This window comes from Eptesicus fuscus, chromosome 2 (assembly GCF_027574615.1).
Source record: "Eptesicus fuscus isolate TK198812 chromosome 2, DD_ASM_mEF_20220401, whole genome shotgun sequence".
Classification (NCBI taxonomy): domain Eukaryota; kingdom Metazoa; phylum Chordata; class Mammalia; order Chiroptera; family Vespertilionidae; genus Eptesicus; species Eptesicus fuscus.
Window position 1 is genome coordinate 73,402,521 of NC_072474.1, and position 14,979 is coordinate 73,417,499.

The 14,979-nt window shown below is 40.5% G+C and overlaps 1 protein-coding gene across 7 annotated transcripts in view; it reads right to left on the bottom strand.

Annotated features, from left to right (window-relative positions):
* The window catches only part of RUFY3 (RUN and FYVE domain containing 3), a 77,434-nt gene that overhangs the window by 43,826 nt on the left and 18,629 nt on the right, over positions 1-14,979 (bottom strand). The gene's annotated exons all lie outside the window — the stretch shown is intronic.

The following is a 14,979-nucleotide window of genomic DNA, read 5'->3' on the forward strand; positions in this document are numbered from 1 at the left end:
CAAGTGTCTATACCCTACTATACTTGTTTTATCTTCCAAATCAAAAGTCTAGAAATTAATGCCTTAGAAAACCAAGCATAGGAGTACAGCACAGAGGACCAGAGTTAGATTCCTAAACTTTCATCAACATCCCAAGTTAAGTCATTTTATAAACAGAGGTAGGAGAGCATGATGGTTCAGAGAACAGACGTTAAGAGCCAGCCGCCTGGGCTCACATCCCAGCTCCACCCCTTACTGGCTGTATGACCTTGGCCCAGGTACTTCCTCTCTTTTTTCTCAGCCAGTTTCCTCACTTATATAACAGAGAAAAGACCAGTACCTATCTTACAGCACTGTTGTGAGGAGTACAAGAGTAAACATAGGTTCCAAATCCTTTATCTGAATATTTTCTGCCTAACTCTATTTTGAAGTCTATTTAAAAAGGTAAGATGATATATACCTGAGACCCACAAACATGTAGAACTAGTAGGTCTGGGGCAGCACTTCACAATCAAGCACATTAATATTTCTGCAGGTAACAAATGAATATTCAAATTAAATAGTCAATAAAAACTATAAATAGCCTCACCCTGGCTGGGTGGCTCAGTTGGTTGGAGCGTTGCCCCATACACCAAAAAAGTGTGAGCTTGATTCTGGGTCACGGCACATACCTAGATTGCAAGTTCGATCCCCGGTCGGGCGCACACCAGAAACAACTGATCAGTTTCTCACATTGCTATTTCTCTCTCTCTCTCTCTCTCCCCCTCACCCTCTCGCCTTTCTCTTTCTCTAAAAATCAATAGAAACATATCCTTGGGTGGGACTAATAAATAAGTAAAAAATAAAAAACTTTAAATAGCTTCAAGTAAATTCAGTTCATTTTTAGCACTAAATGAGTTATGGCAAATTTATGAAAACCATTTTTGGTTTTCAGATCTTTTTTGGATTCTGCAATGTGAATCTGTATGTGTAAAGCACTTAGAAAGTGTCTCAAACAGAAAAAGCACAATTTAAGTGTTAGCTACTATTATTTATAGTAAATTAGTGTTAAAATACATTATATAGAGATATATTTGTATCTGTAATTTTCAGATATATTCCTTGGACAATATGCTACAGATTTAAGTTTATATGTAGGGTTATAAATTTACAAGAATGTACTCTATAACTATCACATCAATTTACTTTACAGACTTGTTAGGTGACCTTGTGAAAGTAAGGTGAATATTCCTATTTTATTCTTTATTTTCTTGAACTAGAAACTATATTTGTCACATCTATCTATATAAAAGCCTAAGCAACTCTTACGACCCGAACCACTGGAACGACTGGTCAACCAGTTGCTATGATGTACACTGACCACCAGGGGACAGACGCTCAACGCAGGAGCTACCCCCTGGTGGTTAGTGCGCTCAGCGAGCGAGCGCAGGCTGGCGAGCACCGCTGTGGCTTCGAGAGCCTCTCTCACCTCTGCAGCAGCGCTACCAAGCAGTGGCAGCAGTGGCAGGCATAGCTGGGCCAGGATGAGTGGGAGCAGTGTGGCACCCCGGCCCTGGCCGGGCTCCTTCCCAGCTGCCTGCTGCTTAGTGCACTGCTACATCCCTCGTACCCCATAAGCCTGCAGTTACAATCTCTGGAGAATGGTTGAAGCGTGGACACTCAGAGTAATCAGGACGAGCCTGATATCACCGCCAGCTCCTGGAACTCTGCCTTGGGCATCGAGATCAAATCTCATCCCTTACCGATTGCTCCGATTGCTCCGGAGCTACAGAGGAAGGCAGCAATATAACAGTGGCCACAAGGTGGCGACTGACAATTGGGATAAAAGTCAAAGAGAGATGGATCTGAAGGGTGGGGGCGTGGGCAACAGAGCACCCCAGTCCCCCAAGGTCCCCAACTTTGTATTGTTCACCTTGGAGTGTCTCTTATCTGGCTCTGAGCAGTGGAAAGTGTCCAGCATGGCCCAAGGCGTCCACCAGGGACCTCCCGGCTGGTGAGGCACGACCCTGGCCGCAGAAGGGACACTTGGAAGTATTTTTTCAGGAAGCTGGGGGGAGGAGGACAGACTCCCCATGTGACTTCCTGGCGGCTCACGGGGATGTGGAAACTCCCCGGGTTCACGGGCACGGGCTCCCCATTTCCTTTCAATGTGCACGAATCCATGCACCAGGCCACTAGTAAAGAAATAAAAGTCTACATTATTAAAGCAAAATACAAAGACCCTCCAAGATCTGTGCGGAGATCGGGAAAGTGAATTTCTGCACAGGACTGGGTGGTATGAACAAGGGGTCTCCCCCACTTTCCCCTTGGCATGTCCCATCTAGAGTACTTTTCTGCTACAACTGGATGTTTTCGTTTTGAAAACAAAATGTAAAGTTATAAGTATCAGAGCAATGGAATCAATTTAAAAGAGCTCTCCTCCCCTAAAAGGTAAAAGGTGTGCTTTCTCCTTTTAAAGTTGTTCTCCACTTTACCTTGTCCTGCTTAGGATTTTATTGTAATAAAGAATGGACACCATGCTGAAGGATTTATAAAAGATTTAAAAAAAAATTGTCCTCTGGAGTATCTTCAAATTATTAAAACAATAAAAACAAAAGTATCATGAATCAAAGAGGTGGACGGGTAGCATCGACAACTCTTGTCTCTTTCCCAGAACATTTCATTTTTCTAGGGATGATACTTCATTGCCTTGAACATGTTTTGCCTGGTTTAACTTTAATTGGTATCATTACAATACATATTCACAAATTGCAGAGAGGAGTAATCTAAAGGTTTGCTAGCTGATACAGAAGAAAGGACTGGATTAACATTTTGCTGCAGATAATGCATAATTCAGAATTGTACTGATCAGAATTGTGCCAGATGTGCATCAGTGCTCACTGAACACACCTACTCACAAGAAAAGGAGTGCAAGTGGAGAGTCACTGTGTGTGTGCCATGAGACTGGTAATGAAACATTAGCACCACCACTCCTCTCCACACACTTAGATTAAATGGTCAAAAACACTGCACCTAGCAGACTATAATCTTATTTTTAAGATGCATATGAACAAAGACATTTTTTATTCCAGTGAAGTTCTGGGGGGCATGGGCGGGGGAAGGTGTGGAGGGGGTCAGAAGGGGGAAAAGGGGACATCTGTAATACTTTCATCAATAAAGATAAATTAAAAAAAAAGAGATGAGACAATACTGGAACTGTATAAGGACCCTGAATTAGGAAGCATAGTTTATTTGAGGTTCACTCTACTATTTTCTTGACTATCACTGTTTCAGATCTAAGAATGAATAAATCAGCAGACTAATACATATAGCTCTGGAAATATTTAATTGGGTTGTACTGCCAAATATTGTTCTTACAATAAGTACACGGTGACACAATGACAGCAGTGTGGTCTGGTAGAAGGGGCCCTGGCTTTTACACCTAGACAGACCTGGGTTGGTGGGGCCACTGCTCTCACTAGGCCTCGGGCCCTGCCTCGTCACTCTTTTCTGTGGATGAGGGAACTGGCTGAAGCACCTTCCCTCCTGAGAGGTCGCACTTGAATGGGCTGCAGGCGCCTCTCCATTGTTCATGTACACATGGTTGTGAGACTGCTCTTCTTGATAAATTCTTTCTACAGTAATATCACTACAGAAGACAGAGTTACAGTTTAGAGACAAATGTAACAAGTTACATTCTTGCTTTGAAACTAGGTGTCTTTTATTTAGAGTGCTACTTTTTAAGTTTATTGCAGTTTCTTGAGGGAAAGTCTTCCTGAAGTCCCAGCTACAGATGACAAATAACTCTTTCAAGGACTTTGGGAAAATAAAAGCTAACAAATTTAAAGTACTTAGCACATCATAGATACTCAATGTCAACTTTACCATTTACAAGACACCAATGTGTGCCCGATATTCGGATTTGGCTACAAACTGGATTCCTTTATTTGCCATAACTTTTAAAAAACAACAGAGGGAATAGGATTAAAAAAACACACACTAAACTAAGTATGGAACACAGGGAAAAAATAAATCAATGTAAGTAGACCAAATGACAAATGTAACAGCTGAGGTGCTGTTAAACTAACAATAATGTAATTCTCTTGGTAACATGATAAAGATTAACAAAGGAACTGTCAAGCTATTTTTAAAAATGCCTAGAGGTCCTGTCCTAATAAATCAGTAACATAGTCCAAAGTCTATCTTCTCCCCATAGCACAGTAAAAACAAAAATATCAGCAAGGGAATACAAATGGTTCTGGAAAAAGTAACAGCAAGTTATTCTGAACTTACGATTTATAGTAAGAAATATGTATTTGGTTTTCGTCCCCAGTCCCTGACGAAAGGGCTCCTGAAACTTGTAAATTCCTACGTGATAAGAGCACAAGGAGCACCTTTTGCTAGAATGACTCAAATCCGGGTGAGCTCCTAAATGTTTCCTAGGAGGGGGCTATATTTAGAAGGTTACAATTTTCATCCCTGCCCCCCACTTCTCTAGAAAGGGGAGCTGGAAATGAATGTATATTGATCATGCCTGCATGAGGAAGCCCCCATAAAATCTCAACAGTGCAGAGTTCCAAACCTTTCCCGGGAGAGTGACCTATCCCAACCCCTCAGGGGCAGAGCAGGCACTTGAGATCCTCCCAGACCTCACCCTGTGTGTCTCTTCACCCAGCTGCTCATCTGCATTCTTTAGCCTATCCTTTAATAAACTGGCAAATGTTAACGTTTCCCTCAGTCCTGTGAGCTGTTCTAGCAAACAATCAAATTCAAGGGGGAAGATGTCATAGGAAGCTCTGACTTGTAACCAAGTAGGACAAAAATTGTGAGTACCCTGGGGACCTACTACTTTTGATTGGCATTTGAAGTGGGGAGGCAGTTTCATGGGACTGAACCCTTAACCAGAGGGATCTGACACTGTCTCCCGGTAGAGTCAGAATTGAGTTAAATTGTAGGACATCCAGCTGGTGCTGCAGAATTGCTTCCCCTGCCACACACACACATTTGGTGACTAGAGTGTCAGAAATGAAGTGTTCTGTGTGAAAGTAAAGGAGAAAGACACAAGAGAACTGTAGATCTTTTCAATGCAGTTATCAACACTTGAGCCATTTCATATTTACTGAGTACGTATGGTGAGCAAAGGACTTTAGTAGGGCAGTTAATAGTTAGTTTGTACAGAAGCTACCAAGATGAAATGTCCATAGACACTGTTCTTAGGAGAACTAAGTAACTATCACACAAGGTCAGGCAGGAATGGTATCACAGAGATGAGAGAAGATAAAATAGATTCCTAAGTCAGGCGAGCAAGGCGGTGACACTGGAAGGCCAGGGAGGACAGGGCCTGATGGGGAGTAAGGGAAAAGGAGCGGGGCCTCCTCCCAAGGGCAGACCCTTGCCCTCCTGCCTGCATGGCTGCAGTGGCAGAGGTAACATCTCTGATATACCTAGACCGGGAAGCTGCTGCCCACAGGACTAGACTTTATGGGATTCTCAGATGAAATGCAGTGTTTCAAATACACACCCTACTGCTCTAGGAAAAAGAAAAACAAAATCTCAGCAGTCTTTTCATCCCAGGAAGCAAATTCTAGCAATCTTAGAAAAGTGTGAAATTTCTCATTGTATATTAACAGTAAAATTCATTCTCTTCTGCTTTTGACATTGTCACTAGCTTGAAGGAAAAACACACACACCCCAGATGTAACAGTATCATGCAGTTTACAGTTGCTGAATCAACTGTCCCAGAAACCACAACTGTTTCCTTTGGAAAGTTCAGATTTTCATACAGTGTGAGAAGCCACAACCAACTACAGCAGCTAAAGACAAAAATGAGTTGCAAAGTAGCCACCTATGTGAAAGTTCATACCATGCTATTAAATTAAAAAAAAAAATGTTTATGGCAGCTTGGAAATTGTTTTAAAAATTAAAATACATTATTATTTCACCCAGAAATTACACTTCTGAAAATGAAAACTGGTAAAGTGTTCAAACTATAAACATAATGATGAACCCAAACTGCCGATGGTAGTCAAATTTAGAAACAACTTAAATGTCTGTAATAGGGAGCCAAAGACATCATGTCACATCCAAATAACTGAAATTAAGCAAGGTGACACAGATTTCCTTTTACTGATGTGGAAAGATAATGCAGAGGAAAAAAGGCAGATCACACAACACAGGTATGGTATGACTTAACATGCATAAAATTATATGAGCTTGTAAGGGAACTCCGTGTGTCTATATTAAAAAGACAGAATCTGGTTACTAAATCTTACTGTGGTTATAGATAGGTGATAGGATTTTAGGTGAGTTATACTATCTTGTACTTCCTGCATTCTGTAACACAATTTTTCCTATAACTAGAAAAATAAAGTTGTTTTCAATTAAAATACACATATAACAATACTAAATATATTTTCTAAAAGAACCCAATTATTGTCAACACACTGACATATACATTTTATTTTTGGAATAAATAAAATTATGATGAAAAATAAATGATTACTTAGGGGCCATTTGGCAACAAGTTTGCTTCACTGTTTCTCCATACTGTTGCTTCCGGTTCATCAAATCCTTCTATGTGTTCGCTGGAAAAGTTCAAACACCAAAAATTCCAAGAGGACAGATTTTAGTATTTACTGCCCTGCACTCAAACGCAACTTCCTAGCAGTCACAGTGGATAGGTAGGGGTTGGAGGAACCACAACAGAAAATTGTGCCCATTACACTCTCCAACTCCCCCTAAAACAAGAGCCACTACCAAAACCCCCAAAACTATTCAGAACCACAACTGAAGAGCAGCGAATACTGTGGGTGCTCTCAAATGACAGCACTTGCTCTCTTTCCTGCTGGGTCTCTCAGGCACCCACGCCTGGGAATCCGACAACTTGCATCCCAATCTGAGCTCCATCACTGAGTAGCAGTTATCTCAACTGGGATAGCAGTTACCTCTGGAAAATGATAAATATGTCCGTAGTTAGCTTAGGACAAATGACCTTCCGGTGTTGGAAGCTGATAACCCAGGAAGAGTTAAAGAGAACTCCATGAAAAAAAGGCCACAAATTAAAGGTTAAAGTAAAAGCTCCATCCTAAGAAGGCCCAGAAAGGGCTCGCCAATAGAGTGACAGGAAGACACTGTGATGAATGACAGTGCAGTAAAGCGACGCCAATGCAAAAGTACATAGAGTTGGGGAGAAACAGAAAGCAGACCTGAAACGGGAAGGAGAAAGCTGCTATTAGGGACAGCACGCTGTCAGAGGTCAGCTCAGAGGCATCATGCGGCTCTCGTGTGGTTTAAAGATGAACTACGGATCACATGCCACCCTCAGTTTTAGGATTTTATAAAATCTCGGAGGCAGGTGGGTAAAAACTTACCTTGAAAGGGCATCTCGCTAGACTATTCCCAGAACACAGTGAAAAGAAGGGATGAACCTTGTCCAAAGAACTTTGCCCCGTAGGCATCTGAGATGGGATTAAAAGCTACAACCTTCTTGCTTTGGGAAGTTCACAAAGACTGCCTTGTGTACCGGTAATTGTAACTTGGAGAACCTGACAATGTAAATCTGAGGTTAACTGGGCCGGCGGCAACAAATGTTCCAGTTATCTCCCCAAGGGCAGAGGACAAAAGGAGACGTGCCATTATTTAAAGCAAAAAATAAAATAAAAAATTCCCAATGACTCTGAACTCTTAGGAAAGGAATAAACAAAATGCTGCGCCGGCTGCATCTAAGTGTAGACACTGCATGTAGCGTTCGGACAGTTTTGAAAACAAAGCATGGCAGTAAGTAGACATGGGCCGGGACCTAGAAAAACCCACTGTCTGCTAAGAATACATAAAAATTATGTTGGGAATCAAATCCAAAGCAGTGGCTCCACTTTTAAGCGATTGCTCCTGTTCATGGGTGTGTGAAACGCTGTCACAGGAGGTGCTTAATAAGTGAATCAGATGGATGAATGAATGCATACCTAGTTTCCATAAGCTTTTTTCTTTTAAAAACTGCATTTTCCTAATTATATTAATATATGCTCTTGTAGAGTATTTGGAAGACATAAAAAAGTATAAAAATATAATAAAAATCACCTGTAGTTCCTGTCCAGAAATAAATACTTTTTACATTTTGGGTACATTTCCCTTCACTTGTGTGTATGTACTACATTTACAACAAATTATGATCACAGTGTACATGTGGCTTGGGAGACAGCTTTTAAAACTTATTATATTCTAACCAACATCCTGTGCCATTAAATATTCTTCCTCAATACCATATTTAGTGATTGCTGTATAGATGTTCTACAACTTATTAAACAATTTCACTGTTAGGCTATTTAAGTTGCTTTTAAGATTTTGCTACAATACATCATAATGCTATGATAAATATACATACGTAAACTTTCCCCCTATCGCTCTGATTACTTCCTTAGGGTCAATGTCTGGTATAATCACTGGGAATTAATTTTTTAAGGTTCTTGCTTCACACTGATGAAGTTATTTCCAAAAAGGCTTTACCACTGTATTTATATACTCTACTAGCAGAGCCCCCAAATTGTAAACAACAAATTATACTAAACTGCTATTTTCTAAACAAGATACAGTGCATCTGGAATATGAGATAAATGATTAAAAAGAAAAAAAATTAAAGACCTAGAAACCATAAAATGTGTGCAACAGAGGGAAGGTATTCTAATAATCTTTTCTTTCTAAAATGAACTTTTCTGCGGTTATGGGGCACTACTGAATTCACCTCAAGGGTGTTGGATGTCTACCATAAACAATACACAGACCTGCTGAAGAGGAACCACACAGATTAAAAGAAATGTCACTAGAGAAGATTCCAAGTGAGTGAGCCAAGTGACAAACAGTTCCCAATGAGTCGGGAGATGAGGGTGCTGGATTGTTAGAGAAGGCCTTGTGGATGAGGGAGTCGAGGGTTCTTCCCCTTTCCCAATTTAACTAGAGGCCCAGTGCATCGATTTGTGCAAGGGTGGGGTCAGGCCAGCCCGTCTGATAGGGGGCCAATCTATCATGCCGGGCCGGCCAGGGGGAGGGGACACGGGAGTTTGGCAGGCTGGCCCTGCCCCCAACTGTGGTGGGGGAGCAATCAGGGGCAGGGCCAGCAAGGGGGAGGGGCCGAGGGCAGTTGGCCAGCCAGCCCCACCCCCTGGTCAAACTCCCGGTTGAGGGGATAATTTACGTTATTAGCCTTTTATTATATAGGATGTCAGCATGAAGAGTCCAAGAGGGAACAGTGTAACAAGAATAATCAGGGTTTTGGTGAAGTACAGAATCAATAGCTGGCTGGAATAGGCAAATATTGAAAAGGAATTTGAAAAACACTGGGTAATCGAGATTACTCAAAGAAAGGCACTGAAATGCTTGGCTAAAGAGTAAGAGTTCAATTTAGTTACTACCTCAAGCAATCCATAGTCATGACCATGACTGCTATACCACAAACACCTTTTCACATCATTTTCTACGTCTGATTGGGAAACATTTTAAATTTAGCATATAAAGGTGCTGTCAGTTTCAGCAGTGTGGCATTTCTGCTGTTTGGCAGTATCTGCACAACTGGGTAAATATTTTTACACACTTCATGAGTGGAGAGAGAAAAGGGAAAATAAGAGCATAAAAAAACAAAGGTCTCCAACTAATTGATGGCAATCACCAAGCAAGCCCCAAATGGCATGCTTTTGGCCTCATTTGAATGCTCACTGGCCAATGCTGTCTTCAATTGTTTACAAAACTGCTGGAAATATGCCACCAGAGACTGGGAAGAAGACATCCCGTATTACATCAAGTCTATTGTGGACTTACGGTCACTGGATTCTGGCACAGGAGTGCTGTGTCACAGGTTGATCCAAAGCTACTTGTGTTTGAATCCTGGCTCTACCACTTACTATACATCCTCGAATGTCAATTTGACCATTACATGCTTATTGTTTTCTTTGAAGTGAAAATAGGAAGTCAAATCACAAAACTGTATGTTACTGATATTCATTAAGGGTAATAGTTGCTTTATTTTTCTACTTCACTGTTAAAACACTTCAGATTTTAATGCTAAAAAATTAACATTGTGTACACCCAGAAGAAAAAAAATCTACTACCCCTAACATTTTGAGCCTAGTAGAGAATGTGGCTTTATTAATATGTCTGATAAAAAGGTGAAAACTTAATGGAAAGGAAATTTGGGAAGAGGCAGAAAATATATACTGAAAACCTTTTAGTTGTAACATTGCGGTGTCTCTGTAAGTGCTGTCTCCCTACCTCCCCACTCCACCTCCTCCAGTTAGTGCCCAGATAAGTCCTACATATCTTTTAGGTCAGAGCTCAAACATTACTTCAACTGGAAATCTCCCCGGGCACTCCCTAAGGTTTTTGGTTCTATAGCACTGCCCTGCAAGGATTACAACGGTCCTTGTTTGAAGTACCCCTCCCCCCACTCATCAGTTAAGATCTCTGCATCTTTGAACAATTGGTTTGTCAGCTGGACTCTTCCTTTGGCTCTAAGTTTCAGAATGCGCACAAGTGTTGGAAGACATCAGTTCCATACGATGACAGTTCTGTTTAAAACAGCCTTAAGGGATAAAAAATACATTTTTAGAAGCCTACCAAGAAGTCTCTTAGCAAATGTCTCAATGTGCATATTTTACTTTTAAAAGTATTCACATCCCAAAGTCATGAAATATTCCCTTAATTATAAAATCCAGTGTATCACTGTCTCAAAAATAATTCTGAACCATCTTACTACTTTGAGTATCTATTTGTTTTTGGAGCAAGAGTGAGGTGTTTGGTTCATGTCAGCATCTGTAATGGTGCTGTCTGAGTTTCTGGAGAAATCGGGGACAGGAAATATATGAGGGCTGCAACCTCAACGATAAGTGGCACACACAGAGGACCCAGCTTGCTAAGACATAGACCTTAGGACCTAGCATAGTGTGGAGCACAAATTATGAGTATGTGGAATGAAGGGCTGAAGGGCTGATCTTATGATAAAACTTGTATGTTTTTCAAGCATTACTTTTTTCTTTGGGGATTCTAATGAACATTAAGGATTTTTCTCCCAGAAAAAAAAATGCACAAATGTAAGATTTTACATATAATTTTAGGATCATGGATCTCAGGATTAAAAGCCCTGCATCAGACTGTAGTGAATTCATGCTATTGAAAGGAATTTAGAGACAGGACAAGCAGTTAGGGAATAAGAGTGGTCCATGGGAGAGGAATACATAGGTGAGGGCTTGGAGCTGCCAGAATACTTATCTTACTTCTACAGAGGATAGAGAAATGTCACAAGATAAGGGGAAGGGGAAGGCATACATTCACAGGGGATAGAGAAATGTAGCAAGATAAGGGAAGAGGGAAACATACTTTCACAGGGGATAGAGAAATGTTACAAGGAAAAGAGGAACACCGATTGGGCTTTGAACTTTGGAACTGATACCCTGCAAGAGTAACCAGTTAGGAAAACACCAGATCATAAAATGGGGAAGGGGTCCAATTAGAAGGAAGCTACATTGACAAAGAACTCCCAACTTTTAAAAACCTTAGACAAAGGGGCTTGGGTGGTTACTCTCGTGTGAACCCCTTCCTACATGGGAGTTTGTATTTGCTTCCAATAAATTCCCACACTTTTACTAACAAGTCCTTTTAGTCCTCAAATTTTATTCATCAAACTCTGTGAGACAAGAACCCACAAGGAGAGTCTGCTTGTGGAACCCCATATTATACTATGAAGTTTCTTGGTAAACAGCCATCTGGCTTCACCTACCAAAGTGCCTATTGGGATGTGCACTTTTTTTCATTGAAACTTATGCAGTTCCCAGGCCGGATGGGGTTATACTAGCATGCAGTGACATCAAGGAGTGAAAGTACCTTAGTAAATGTCTTTGGAGTTACCTCAACACCAGACACTTGCCAGTGGTTGATTAACAAATACTTTCCTTTTCACCTTCAGGGGATTTCTCCTTGCTTACTAGTATGTCCTATTGGTAGAGTATTCCCTATTGAATGGAAAAAGCCTGATGCCAAACCTGCACACACACGCCTTTGGGAAATGTGATCACTAAGTGCTGTATGGCTTTGAATTCCACGTCCTGGTTCCTAAGAATCGGGTTTGTCCTTTGGCAACTAAGCAGTTAACACTTCTTTTATAGCAGCTTCTGACATCTTTGTTTCATCTCTTTACCTTGATGGTGAACTCAGAAGGCAAGGGCTATCTCTCTTAGTCCCTAGAACTGGACTCCTCAAGGGTTGCCCAACAAATATCTCTGACCAACTCACAGACCAAAACACATTCCTTGTGTAGTGCAGTCTTATTACTATACTCACAGATGTTTCATATAAGTTCTCTCTCTATACATTACAGTGTAAATGCCAGCTATCTTAAATGAACATTAAAACAAAATACAACTACCAGGGAGAAACTGCAGAGTTATGAAATAACAACATATGAAGTCTGCCATCACGTACAGTGCTCTAAGCCAAAGTCGTGAGCAAAGGTTCTCAATGTGTCTGTCCAATAGATCACTTCTTCACAGTCCTTCTCTCTTTATCTGTATTTGAGAAGGAACTTTTCTAAGTAAAAAAAGTAATTTTAAGCTTATAGTTGTCTTTGTAACCAAATAGTACGCTTTATTTAATTAAACTGATTATCCTGCATCACCTCTCAATATCAGATTCCCCATCTTTAAAAGGTTAATAGGAAAACAAGCATTTCTTACTGAGTTTTATTTTTAACCAATTATTTTCTTGTTTATTGAGCTCTGAGAAAGGACAATGCTAAAATTTGAATTTAAACTACTAATGTTCACCTTAACACTGTTTCAGAATGTTAGATATAAAAACAATATACGTTAAAATGGCAATATATTTATCAATCTGGCTTCAAACACTGCAGTTCAAACCTCTGCTCCATGAATAACTATTACACAAAAAACTAATGTATATAAGGATTAACAGTGTGAAAGCATTAACTCTCTCATTTAATCCTCTTAACTTATTATCAGGGAGGAACCACTCCCAACTACTTGCTACTCCCTAGCTCAGCTAGCTCACTGTGCACTATTTGAAATGCACTGGCTGTATCTGGTTGGTGATCACCTAGTTATCACACAAGGTCCAGCCCAAGTCTCATTTTCTTTTCTTTTTTTTTTTTTTTTAATATATTTTATTGATTTTTCACAGAGAGGAAGAGAGAGGCATAGAGAGTTAGAAACATCGATCAGCTGCCTCTTGCACACCCCCCACCGGAGATGTGCCCACAACCATGGTACATGCCCTTGACCGGAATCAAACCCGGGACCTCTCAATCCGCAGGCCGACGCTCTATCCACTGAGCCAAACCGGTTTCGGCCCAAGTCTCATTTTCTTGATGAAGCCTTTCCTGAACCCTCTCCTCCCCTGTGGAATCAATCCTAGGCTTTTGTCTTTAAGGGAAATGTACTCATAATAAAGATTTGTAGACTTGCTCCCGTTTTTTAAAAAAGTGTATTTAAAAAATAGACAGACAGAGATAACCTCCTTGACCACCAATAAGTATGAAAATAATAAAGTGAATATTTTTATTCCCATGTTTTTAAGGGTTAACCTAGGCAGAAACTAGGTTCCAGCCTACACTGTGGGCTGAAGTGAAGGGCAGGGGCTGTTTTCAGAGAACAGAAGTTGGAAACCACAAAGCTTCTATTGCTGAGGCTATAATATAACCACAGCTTATATTATCATTTTAAGAGGGTATATTTTGCTTTTTGCCCACTTTCTCTTGTGGGAGTCAGGGGGCCCCACTGTAGGACCTGTGTGGTCAGATGTCTTTCCCTCTGTGGATCACTGAAGCATTCTATGAATACTCCTGTGGGTCCAGGTGCCAGGTGCTCCATTTTGTCAACAAGGTGAGATTGACATTATCACTGGCCTGGTGACCACCACTTAAATGCTGATAGCTGAATTAAACCTAACAATTGTCACTGGTATTAATGTTAAAGCAGACATGTCTGGGGCCCAAATGACTGTTTATACATCCAGAATTAGCCAGTGGAGCAAGGAAATAAAAGTACCAACTGGTTCCCTAGTTCACCAAGCCTACAGATGCTTTCCTGCACCTGGGCTTTCTTTTATTATTTCTATTTTCAACCATTTGAAATTCTTGCTTTTCTTGCCAAACTTAAGGCAAAATTCCAAAGTAAATGTCAAAGTAAAAGTTCATTGTCAGCATTTTCTATTTCCTTCATATCCTCTATTGTTGACTGTAAGGGGTTGGGAACTTCTCATTTGTCTGTTTCTTAATCAAAGGATGTGCCACTTATAGTTTAGGTTACCAGCTCTCTCTGTCACAGATTTCTTCTTTACAAATGCTAACATAAGCCAAATAGCTCACTTCTGCTCAGTCACAGGAATCTTGCTCATAAAACAAATATATACTCAAAGTACTAAAATTGTTCAGAACTATTTTTGAGACAATGATGCACTGGATTTTACAATTAAGGGAATATTTCACATTGCATAACTTCAAAATGCATGGGGATATTTTTTAAAACAAAATATGCCAATTGAGACATTTGGTAAAAGATTTCTTGGTAGCCTGCTAAAAATGTATTTTTCATCTCCAAAGCCTGTTTTAAACAGTACTGTCATTATGTGGAATTCCAGCTGATGTCTTCTACCTTGTGCATTCTGTAACTTAGAGCTAAAGGAAGCAGCCAACTGACAAAACAATTGTTCCAAGATGCAGAGGGTCTTAAAAACTACTTAAACACTGCCCTTAAAGACACACCCCAAATGACTGCTTTGTGTTCTGTGAGGTTAACCCTTTCTAATACTTGCTCAAGGCTAAGTCTAACGGGAAAATAAAATTCTTAGCAGACACAATGGGTGAAATCTGAGTCATGGGAAGATTGCAAGGCCAGGTCAAGGGCAGGGAATCACTTTTCCCTAATGCAGTCTGCTATGTACACTTTCCCTCTACCCACTGTCTTGCATATGATATGCCTAAACATCAGGAAGAGGTTTATGAAGAATTTCTCTCATTTGTGAGCA